Raw genomic sequence first — 12,723 nt, 5'->3', positions numbered from 1 at the left:
GCACCGAAACTAATCTTATTGGGTTAGTGGACTTGCTGTGGCATGTGCGTGTTCGTTTATACTGCTAGGCGCTCTGCCGTAATTGGTCTGGTATATTGTGGTGGTGATTTAGTTCGTATAAATTCTCTCTACTATATAATAATTTATAATGCGAACTTGTATCCTAGCGGATCTCACGTATGGGAAAGTCAACTGTTCTGTATATAATTATATCCCTTAATGCAAATTATCTATATATATATTCAATGTATCCTCGAGATCCAGTTAACCTTCAGAGAGAGAAAATATAGCTTCTCTGGTCCCAATCAGTTAAAAAGGCTTAAATGTCACTGCTGATTTGTGAGACATGAAAACAGAGATTTGAGTATATATATGCAAATGTTGAACCAGTACGAATGTGTAGTACAATTCGGGCTCGTATATAAAGCAGCACCGAAACTAATCTTATTGGGTTAGTGGACTTGCTGTGGCATGTGCGTGTTCGTTTATACTGCTAGGCGCTCTGTCGTAATTGGTCTGGTATATTGTGGTGGTGATTTAGTTCGTATAAATTCTCTCTACTATATATATATATACATATATATATATATATATTTGCATTAAGATTTTTATTGGTAAATTTTTGTTCATTCTACAGAATTCTGTAACGTTTACTTTTCGGCATGTGATTTTGGCTAGTTTCGGTATGTCAGGATAATTTATTAAATTTTTCAGACTTTCGTAAATTATTTCGAAAGAGGAGTCTAAAATGTTTCTTTTTTATAAGCTGTAAGATTTGTACTGGAATTTGTGTAACATGATAATTGTAACGTACTCTTTTTCAAAAACTTATGTTAAACATTTCGTTGTTATGGAACGCCGATTTTTTTTTTAAATATAAGTATCATGTATGTAATATATTATTGTAATTTGAAATATTGTGCCAGTCTATAGCATATACATACAATGTCCGTTTTGTTGTATGGCATTTGATGCTATATCTTTACCAAGTATTGTATAACGTTTGATTTGCATTGAATTTTGTAAATTTGTAGTTGTAAATAATAGCTGCAACTTTTCATATCTTTTTCATACTTTAACTTTAGTCTTTTAAGTAAGTAATTTTTGTAATAATGGAAGTAATTAGTGACGTATTTTAATCACGTGACGTATGAACTTAGTAGCACATATATTTTGTATAAGTAGCACGTATTATTATGGGAGCCTACGGAGGTATGGTGTACTCAAAGGAGCAGTTTTATGCCCTGAATTATTTGTTTTGCTATGGTGCTTACCATGTGTTATATATTTTAGCTTCTTCCGCCAGACGATTTTACCTGGTGATGTCATAACCCGGAAGTACAATGCCCGAGGTTCACTTGTCTTCACTCGCCTGGATGTGATTTTCCCAGCGCAGAGCTTTCGTTCCATGGTTGTGCCGTAAACCGCAAAGACGCTGATTTTTGTTATCCTCTGAAGTCAGCTCAGGGATGCAATCACCTACCATCATAGGGAGCCAAAACGGAGTCAACGTATTCACGGTTTAAGGTGGATTGATACCTTATTCGTCAAATATGACATTCCTTCCGATTTTGATGAAACTTTGTCAAACTATAACGGTATGGTTTCTTTTCATTTTTCCGTCGTCTTGGCAACAGTAAGTTATCATTGATGACGTCACGAACGTCGAAACTTAGGGCGCCAAAATGGCCAAAATCCACCGTAATTGGTCTTCTAAAATATCAAATTAAGATTTAAAATATGCGAAACTTCACAATACGATACTTTATCTAATTCATATAAGGAGTAGCGAATTTATAAGTGGTAATGCACAACATTACAAGGGACATTTATAATTTGACTGAGCAACCCATTTCCTTCTGATATATAATTTTGACAAAAAAATCCACAAATATACGAAAAGATGACATCTTTAAAAATATACAGGCCCATTAAAAGTCTGATTTTCAGCACATGTGATCAATTTGCAAATGAAATGTCAAATAAAAAAGGGAACTTTACGTTTTCAGTTTTTCACAATATTGTATTGAAGACAAACTGTCTTTCCAATTTTTGGACGTAAAACGCAACGTTTTATCGACGTTGCTTATTGTTTGCATCGTTGCGCTTTGGACGCTTGCATTATATCTTACATCCATTTCAACGGTATTCATGAACCAACAACTTTGGAAAATTATTCTGCATCAGTCTTTCTAATATTGACGCACTACCAGTTATCGGGGTTTCACGCAAGGACATTTTCCTTCCGTTTTAACTAAAAGTCGCTACTTAACACGGAACGTAATTTTGACATCACCGATGTAAGAAATATGAACTTTTTTTTATTTCTGTTCATTTAATATTTCGTTTTTCCGTCTCGGTCCCGTGGAATTTGCAGTCAGCATTCTTTATCGCCGAAAGTATGTTAGTCAACATTTTCTGACGTAATAGAATCGTGTCACCGATTATGTACTATATCTCGCACTTGTGTAGAAGTCAATAAAGTCCGTGAAGACCGATTGATTTTCCCCGCCCTTCGTTCGCACGTGTATTCTGTCTGGCACGTGGCGCATATAAATATATCAGTAACGGCTGTTTTGCATACGCACCAAAAACTGAACCGGGAAAAAGAAATATAGATGTATAGCATGTAGACCATTTTTCCCTAATATTAGTAGAATTTTTCCATGCTGCACAACTACTTAAAACAGGCGTACAGAATCATCGTGCAATTCCACACAAAAACGTATGTTATTAAATCAAAGGTACCGATTTCGTTATCCGATGCCGACGGAATTGACATATCGTCATTCTCCGTATCAAGGACATATCTACCTCAGGTATTATTAGTTACACTGCTTGTTGGTGACAGGATACGCTCCCGCCTGATATGGATTTTCGAGACAGCGTATATCCCGTATCCTGTCACCAACAAGACGTGTAACGGTTTTATCTTGCCGACTACCCTTTACTTACATGCTATAATCAACACATGCTACAGTGCAGACTGGAATCCTACAAATCATTTGTTGGGTCATCACTAGTTGATTTACACCAGCCATAAAATGCACAATGACCTGTGTTTTGGTTAAACCACAAAACACAAACGCTCATTTACAAAGGTTATGAACTGGTTTAGATTGGAAACACTAAAAACTTCTTGTTCCATCCCTTCGAAAGTTACCGGATATCACGATGTCAAAAATGTCTATACTTCGGCTTTCATCCCGTTTCCTGTTAAATCATTTATCTTGCACGTAGATTAAATAATCCTACAACAAACTGCTGAGTAACAAATATGTCAATTCCTTAATTTCACGATGATTTAACTATTTAACTTCCAAATCAAGATTTCAACGTCCGTTATCCCATACAGAGTTATTCCGCTTTTACGGCTAATTTTGTCAAAATTCATGAGCCTCAACTTAGACATAGAATGAAATCGGCAAAAAACCACTAAATTTACTCTCGGAAACGATACTCTTGTTGGAGCTAATATATAATCTGACTTGATTCAATTACGCCAGCAGTGTGGCAGCCATTTTGTTTTGATCAAAATTCATATCTGAAATATACTATAACAGGATATGGAATATATCCTGTCTCCACGTGACGTCTCTTGACCAATAGAAATGCAAGAAACTTGTAGGAGGCAAGATAAGTTAATATATTTACGAAGCACTTGCCGATTCGGAAACCTCTTTTCACGACAAAATATGTATGTCTCTAAGAAAACCAACATCATAATAATCTCAACAGTCATTCTCATTTATAATTATGTGAAGTCACTAATGTTGCACATAATCATATTTACTGCAGTGTTACTGAAATGTTTTCTCTGCTAATACGTGGCCTATAACATGTTTTTGAACTACAATAAACTGTAAAAATCGCGAACATTAGTTTCTTTAAACTACCTGCATGTTTATCTGATTTGAAAGATTAACTTATATTCTGTTAGTTTCCAATCATATTTTGCCCCCAGATTAATGTAAATAATAGACAGACCTATCATAAATAAGTGCATTTTTGCAGTTAAAAGTATTAATGACAAAGCCAGCATCGTAAAAAGAAAACCTTTTTAAAATTTATATTATGCTGGTGAATGTGATTTCTGAAATATTTCAAACCTTTTTCTAAATATAACTAGTCTTAAATTATTTCCATTATCGGTTAAACAGTACGTAGACAAAACGATCACAAGTTATTACTTTCATGTTTAGTCATTTGAAGGCATTGGCCTCCAGACTTTCGCTTGAAGTTCGGTCATGTTTTGAACATTAGAACACGATTGTTTGTTTCCTATCTGTCTTAAAATGCCAAATCAAGAGAGTAGTTTTAAAACCTTAAGAAATATAGCAATACTTTTTGGTATCTACTTTATTTTCTTTTTTGTAGTCGTACGGTCTAGAGGTCAATGCCTTTAAAGTTTAAGTTTACTAAGTTTTTTAAGTTTACTAAAATATGAACTGCGTGAAATCATTATTCTAAAAAAGTATGACTAAATTTCCATAAATCATGTCCAAATAAATTACAAGTCTTATCGGCGTCAGGGAATGAAGGTATGATACATGTATGTTTGCATGACTCGACTTAATTCTTCGGACACCGTATTTCAGTAGAAACTGTGCTAGATCGCTATATACATTTTCATAACTGTTCGGAGTATTTTTCTGTTTGGTTGAACACACCTACAGATGTAAACGTCAAAATGGAAACGTTATGAAAATCCAGCTTGAATATTTATTTTACTATACCGAAAGATTATAAGGGTCAAATCATTTACTGGAAAATCAACATAGTATTTTATTTAACATTAAAAAGTAATTCTAACCTAATAATGATGACAGAATTAAAGAGTCTTTACTTGTTAGCACTCACATTTTGTGGCGACTTTGCTTTGTAATAAGACTTTTTTGATAGATTTAATCGAGACGTTTACATATCGCTGACCCCTATATTTATTTTAATTGTATAACATTGCGCCAATCAGTAGCGTTCGAAAAACGCTGATAACTTTCTTTTTTTCTAAACGAAACATGTAAGTGTGAGCACTCATTTTCTTAGATCATCTCCAAACTTATTGTGGTAGTTTCGATTCAATATTTGATGAAAAATGGTTTTCGAAATATTTTGCACAAAAGTATCAATCTCTCAACGGGTGATATAAAAAAATAATATCACATGCGCAGAAAAACAAAATAACGCTTTTGCGCATGTGATATGAAATTATGGATCAAATCACCTGCGCAGAAATTGAAAATAACGATTTTGCGCATTTGATATAAAATCACTCGGGAATATTATTTATTAGTGCGAAATTCATTTTCAATGGTACAATAAACATAAATATCGGGTCTTCTTGATAAATATGGATCTTGGCTGGAAAACAGCACGTGCTTTCCGTGATGTTCCTTCGGTAATGACCGAATGCTTAATATAGAAAATTATGTACTGACGTTATATTTTTGCGTCACCAGAGACGTTACTGTGTTAAAGCTTTCATGTTATTGTAAACAAAATGCTCTATAACCAAATAAAAATGCATGCTGAAAACCTTGAATTTATATCATGTGTTCTTTTTATTTAAGTTCTTAATATTATATTTATGGTTTCAACAATAAGAAAGGATGTTCACGTTTAAACATTAACGGGTATGTAATGACGATTGTTTCACTTGTTCTGGTGACTCTTCTTGAAGTGCTGGGACGAAGCGGTAAACGAACATGTTTTACGTGTAAGTTTACAATAAATCAGGTGGTGGGGTATAGACATTTTTCTATTCTAACGGCAAATTTTCGAAGCGGAATGAAGGAATTTATTGTCTCTTAGACGTTTTTGATATGTATAAAGGGAAAACGGGTAAATTCCTATGAAATCGGTTACAAGAATGTATCACAATACACCTCTCCATATTTCGATTTTTGTACATTTAATAATTATAGGTGGTGAGGATTAGTGGAAAATGGGTAGTGGGGTTGGAGGAAAATAAAAAATATTGGAGGAAAATAAGAAAATAAGGGTGTGTTTTTTTTGAAGTGCCTTCCGACTTTCCCATATAATTAATTCTGGAACTGTCCTTATAGCATTCACTGACTTTTATCATCTACATGTACGTATGCGCACGATTCAATATCAAAGTTTACATTTTTGCCCTCAGTTATATTTGCTTATTGTGTGTTCTCCCTGTAGAACAAAGAACAAACACGTGTACATATATCAAATTGCATGTGACGCTTTACGTACATGGCATCTAACGTCAGAACGTTGAGTTGTACGTCCAAAAATCGAAAGGACAGTTTGTCTTCAACACAATATTGTGAAAAACTGAAAACGTTTTTTATTTAACATTTCATTTGCAAATTGGTCACTTGTGCTCAAAATTAGATTTTTAATGGGCCTGTATATTTTTAAAGATGTCATTTTTGGTATATTTGCCGATTTTTTGTCAAAATTTTATATCAGAAGGAACATGGGTTGCTCTATCAAACGATAAATGTCCATTGTAATATGGTGCGATACCACTTAAAAACACGCTAGTCCTAATATGAATTAAATAAAGTTTCCAAATGTAAAGTTTCGCTGATTTTAAATCGTAATTAGGCATTTTAGAGGACACAAAACGGCGGTTTTGATGCATTTTGGCGCCCAAAGTTTCGACGTTCATGACGTCACTACTGTTAACGTATTGTTGTCAAGACGACGGAAAAATAACTATGAGCAATAGTGCTACAGTTGGACCAAGTTTTATCAAAATCGGAAGGAATGCCATATTTGACGAATAAGGTATCGACCCACCTTAAAGGGACTTTATTGGAAGATATGTTATATTTTTTTGTGCTACTTAAAGTTCGAAATTTAACTGAAACATCTGTGCCACGTCACGTTACAACGGATTGTCAGTGTACTTTGTATCTAGAAATACTGAACTCTTGATTTTTTTCTTTCTTATAATCAGTTTTTTTCTATTAATCGTCTATTCAATGAGTAAGAAAAAGGTAAAGGTAAAGATGTCTCCCTTTGATGAGAAAATTGATTCCATGGATGCGTACTTAAATGTGTACGAAACGTACGCTGTTGCGCAGGATTGGGATAAAGAGATATGGTCACTAAACTTACCGTTCCTTCTAAAATGTACGACAAGAGAGGTTTTTGATAGGCTTCCGTTGGAAGATAGGAAGGATTATGATAAACTGAAAGCCGCTTTGCTACATCAGTTCGAAATCACTGACGATGGCTATAAGAAAAAGTTTAGAACTGAAAGGCCTCGCGATAATGAGACCTTTGTGGTGTTTCTTGCCAGAATAAGTAGATATTTGTTGGCTTAGATTGAGTAAGGTAGAGAAAACGTACGAAGGATTGTTAGATTTTATACTTAGGGACCAATTCTTAGACGTATGTAATAGAGAACTATACCAGAATTTGAGTAGTAAGAGGTTAGTTAGTGCTAGGGATGTAGCCGAAGATGCAGATTTGTTTGCAAAGACTCGTGGAGGTCCCAAGTATGTCGTGAATCGAACCAATAAGGACCGAAGCCATAAACCATATGAAATACCTCAGAGACAGTATCCTAGTTGTCGTAAGGTAGGCACTAGTAATAGAGGTAGTAGCAATGTTGCAAATAGAGGTAGAGGTTATCAACCCTTTGGTGTACTGAAGTGTACTAATTGTGGTCGTATAGGGCATAACTCATATTACTGTAGGAGTGGAAAGTACGGTAATAGTGCTAATGCAGCAGCAGATATAGAGGAAGAGCAGGAACAGGAATGTAGTAAAGGGGAGAATAGAAATAGTAAGGAAAAAAGAAATAGCGGTAGAGGCCGTGACCGATCTAGGAGTAGGAAGAAATAGAGATAGAGATAGGAGTAAGTCAAGTAGGTCAGAGAGTGGAAGTAGTATTATAGAACTCAGTGATGTTGAGGAGTTAGGTATGCTTAGTGTTAGGTACATGTCCTACAAAACCCGGTACTTGTAATGGTAGGGATGTAATCGCTATGCGAGATACAGGTTTGACATGTGTGATAGTGAAACGGGTAGAAGCAAGCAAGTTTGTAGAAAAAAACCGTAGATGTAAGTACATAGATGGGCGTGAACATAGGCTAGATGTAGCTAGAATAAATATTGACTGTCCATATTTCAAGGGTACAGTAGAGGCGTTGGTTGTAGATAATCCTACCAATGATGTTATAATTGGTAATGTAGAGGGAGCTGTAGAACCTCAGTTTTGTAGTTTAGCGTCAGCAGTAGAAACTAGGGTGCAAGCCAAAGTTAAGAAGCAAGTAAAGCTTAAAGTTCCGTCTCAGATTTTAGATATATCTAGAGAGGAATTCTTAGAAAAGCAACAGAAAGATAGCACTTTAGATTTGTGTAGAAAGAAGGCTGAGGAAGGTACGATTAAGCAGCATAGAGGTAAAGGTTCAGTTAGGTTTGCGATTAGGAATAGATTGTTATATAGAGAGTATACCGCCCAGAATTTAAACAAAAGTAGACAGTTGATTGTACCTAAATGTCTTAGAGAAACTGTGATGAAAGTTGCACATGATTCGTTACTTTTCATATCTTTTTCATACTTTAACTTTAATCTTTTAAGTAAGTAATGGAAGTAATTAGTGACGTATTTTAATCACGTGACGTATGAACTTAGTAGCACATATATTTTGTATAAGAAGCACGTATTATTTATGGGAGCCTACGGAGGTATGGTGTACCCAAAGGAGCAGTTTTATGCCCTGACTTATTTGTTTTGCTATGGTGCTTACCATGTGTTATATATTTTAGCTTCTTCCGCCAGACGATTTTACCTTGTGATGTCATAACCCGGAAGTACAATGCCTGAGGTTCACTTGTCTTCACTCGTCTGGATGTGATTTTCCCAGCGCAGAGCTTTCGTTCCATGGTTGTGCTGTAAACCGCAAAGACGCTGATTTTTGTTATCCTCTGAAGTCAGCTCAGGGATGCAATCACCTACCATCATAGGGAGCCAAAACGGAGTCAACGTATTCATGGTTTAAAGGGACTTTATTGGAAGATATGTTATATTTTTTGTGCTACTTAAAGTTCGAAATTTAACATCTGTGCCACGTCACGTTACAACGGATTGTCAGTGTACTTTGTATCTAGAAATACTGAACTCTGATTTCTAACTTTCTTATAATCAGTTTTTTTCTATTAATCATCTATTCATTGTTAATAATCATTTTATGTAAATAAATTTATAAATATTGTAAACGGTGTTGATTTGTTCTGATAGTTATTGTCGCCGTTACGTCCATCCTTGTCACAAATAAGTTTTCCCGTCACTGTACTATTTAACAGATAGTCATATGATTTATTTCTATTTACAGAATTAAATGCTTTTTTTAAATCTTCAATAGTTTTGCAGGTTCATGTCTAACAAACACAAAACGACATGCTAGGTTTGAAACATGTTCTTAACAGGACGGGCATAGAAATCGAGAATGCTATGTTTGTATATAGGATATAGGCACATTTTTTGTTTTTGTTTGTTACACGTGGACTAGTATGCGTTAGACATATATTGAGAGGACGATAAATGTGGCCTAGAGCAGGTCGTGGCAGGTCTGTCTTTAACATGCCCTGTAGATGTGTTAAACATACGTAGAACATTAAATTTATTACGGAGAGAGAGGTATTGCACATTACATTACCTCTCAATAACAGTCCAGTCAATAAAATCTGTGAAATAATTTTAGTAGAATGCAACCAAGTGACATAATACAGACTTGGTTTGATTGAGTCTGTTCATGAGGGGTAATAAAATGCACAGCATCCCGCACACCCGCTAGCACCGGCGTAAGTGGAATTCTATTATAGTAAATTTGGATATTAACCTAACCCCAAAGAACCAAAAACTATAACAACACTAGACGACACTAAAATACCGATGCTGTGATAGTTAATAAAATATGAAAAGATCTTTTGGAACCGTAGAATGCAGCCATGCAACGTAAAAGCAGACTCGATTTAACTGAGTATGTTCATGAGAGGTAATAAAATGTGTAACACCCTTCAAGCCCCTAAACATCGCTTAAGCGGAATTCTACCATAGTAAATCTGAAAATCATCCATGACACCGAGCCTGCTTGTTTCAGAAGGATCTTCTTACAAATTTGATTAGATATCAATATAACAGCAGCCCTAAATTTCAGCCGTAAAATATCCACCTGTACTTGAACTGTTTTGTTATTGGAACATACGGTCAATTCAGTATATCTCTCTTTCGTTATCTCCTGGACTTGGACAGGCTAGATCAAATCTAGACTGCTATTATCTCTTGGACTGGGACAGGCTAGATCATATCTAGACTGCTATTATCTCTTGGACTGGGATAGGCTAGATCATATCTAGACTGCTATTATCTCTTGGACTGGGGCAGGCAAGATCAAATCTAGACTGCTACTCATTTTGCTTGGTTGCTGTCTACGTATTTATTCACTGCAGAAGAGAACGTCAGATTTGTATGAGACGGACATGTCAGGTTTGTATTACACAACCGAATATTGTTTTACAGAGCAAGTTTGGTATGCCCATGTTAAGCTGAGAGACTAGGTGTTATTTGATTCATTCATACATTTGATAGCAAACACAGACTTACTGCCAAACATACGTGGAACAAAAATAGCGGCAGTAAAATTATATATTTGAAAACGAACACCGCAGAACAGTACGTCAAGTTTGTTCCACATATACAATGGAAATGGGACAAAAAAGTCTGCATTACACATAATATTATACGTGATAAGGGTATGTCAAATTTTTATTAAACACCCACTGAATAAAGGAAATTTTATAAAGGTTTTTGTTAACCTTATACTTGTAAAAATGCGATATGTTTTAATTGATATGCGTTTGAAATGTGCACCTCAGAAGAAAGACATGTCACCTTTGTATTAAACATTCATTGGTGTAAGTATGGAAACTTTATATTATATATGCACCGGAGAAGGACATGCGATTTTTATATTTAACATACACTAGAGAGGGACACGGCAACTTTGTCTTATACATATCCTTGAGGGGTGCACAGCAACTTTGTATTTAACATACACTGGAGAGGGACATGGCAACTTTGTCTTATACATTTCCTTGAGGGGTGCACAGCAACTTTGTATTTAATATACACTCGAGAGGGACACGGCAACTTTGTCTTATACATATCCTTGATGGGTGCACAACAACTTTGTATTTAACATACACTGGAGAGGGACACGGCAACTTTGTCTTATACATATCCTTGAGGGGTGCACAGCAACTTTGTATTTAACATACACTGGAGAGGGACACGGCAACTTTGTCTTATACATATCCTTGAGGGGTGCACAGCAACTTTGTATTTAACATACACTGGAGTGGGGCACGGGAACTTTGTCTGATACATATCCTTGAGGGGTGCACAGCAATTTTGTATTTAACATACACTGGAGAGGGACACGACAACTTTGTCTTATACATATCCTTGAGGGGTGCACAGCAACATTGTATTTAACATACACCGGAGAGGGACACGGCACCTTTATCTTATACATATCCTTGAGTGGTGCACAGCAACTTTGTATTTAACATACACTGGAGAGGGACACGGCAACCTTGTCTTATATATATCCTTGAGGGGTGCACAGCAATTTTGTATTTAACATACACTGGAGAGGGGCACGGCAACTTTGTCTTATACATATCCTTGAGGGGTGCACAGCAACTATGTATTTAACATACACTGGAGAGGGGCACGACAGCACACTGAAGAGGGACATGGCAGCTTGGTATTTAACATACACTAGAAAGGGGCACGGCAGCTTTGTATCTAACATACACTGGGGAGGGACACGGTGGCTTTGTATTTTTAAAACATACACTGGAGAGGGTCACAGAAAACTTTGTCTGATACATATACAACTGCAATCAGGTCTGTATAAAACAGACAAAGGAGAGGGACACAGAAAAAATTGTTATCTATTAAATATACGCCTGAGCAGAACACAATGGCTTTTTATGAAATATATACTGTTGTTTTTTATTGATATATTCATTTTTTCTTGGCATTTTTATACACAGACCTTTTGTTTCAGGTAATAGACACCATTACGCAATAGGACATTATCGCTGATGAGTTCAAACGGTAGCATGTCTATACATGTGACCTGCTGATTTGACGGAATAGAAAAATATGACTAGAGGAAGGACAGACAAGGGAGAAGACCATAACCTCTTTGCATTAAACATACAATAGATAAGGTCGTGGCAGCTTTGTATTAACACATAACACCGGAGAAAGACAAAAAATGCACAACCAGCATCTTAAGTAGGATTAGCGTGAATGTGTGTCACTAAACTGTGTGTCCTATCCTACAAATGACTGTGCAGTACTAGATGGAATACTAAATGGATTAAAGAAATGGGTTAATAAAAATATTTAAATTTCATTACTATATAAGCATGTTTATAGAATCTATTATATTGTTCCTGATTTGAATAAATTTACAAATTCTGAAATATTCTGAATATTATAATTTTGAAAGATTTTGTAGATTCGGGTACAACTAGAATCCTATTACACTGTTACAGGTCAGTACCAGCGATACATTTGAATTCATGTTTTAAGCCAACCACGGATACAGAATATAAATAAAGTGTGAATATTATCTTCGTATCAATGGGTAAATAAAACATTAAATGATGTATTAAATGCTTTATTAGATTTAATACTAATGAAAACACATTCATATT

The sequence above is a fragment of the Mercenaria mercenaria genome, chromosome 11, assembly GCF_021730395.1.
Source record: "Mercenaria mercenaria strain notata chromosome 11, MADL_Memer_1, whole genome shotgun sequence".
Taxonomy (NCBI): Eukaryota; Metazoa; Mollusca; class Bivalvia; order Venerida; family Veneridae; genus Mercenaria; species Mercenaria mercenaria.
The sequence above is the reverse complement of the archived record's forward strand: the minus strand, read 5'-3'. Positions refer to the sequence as shown.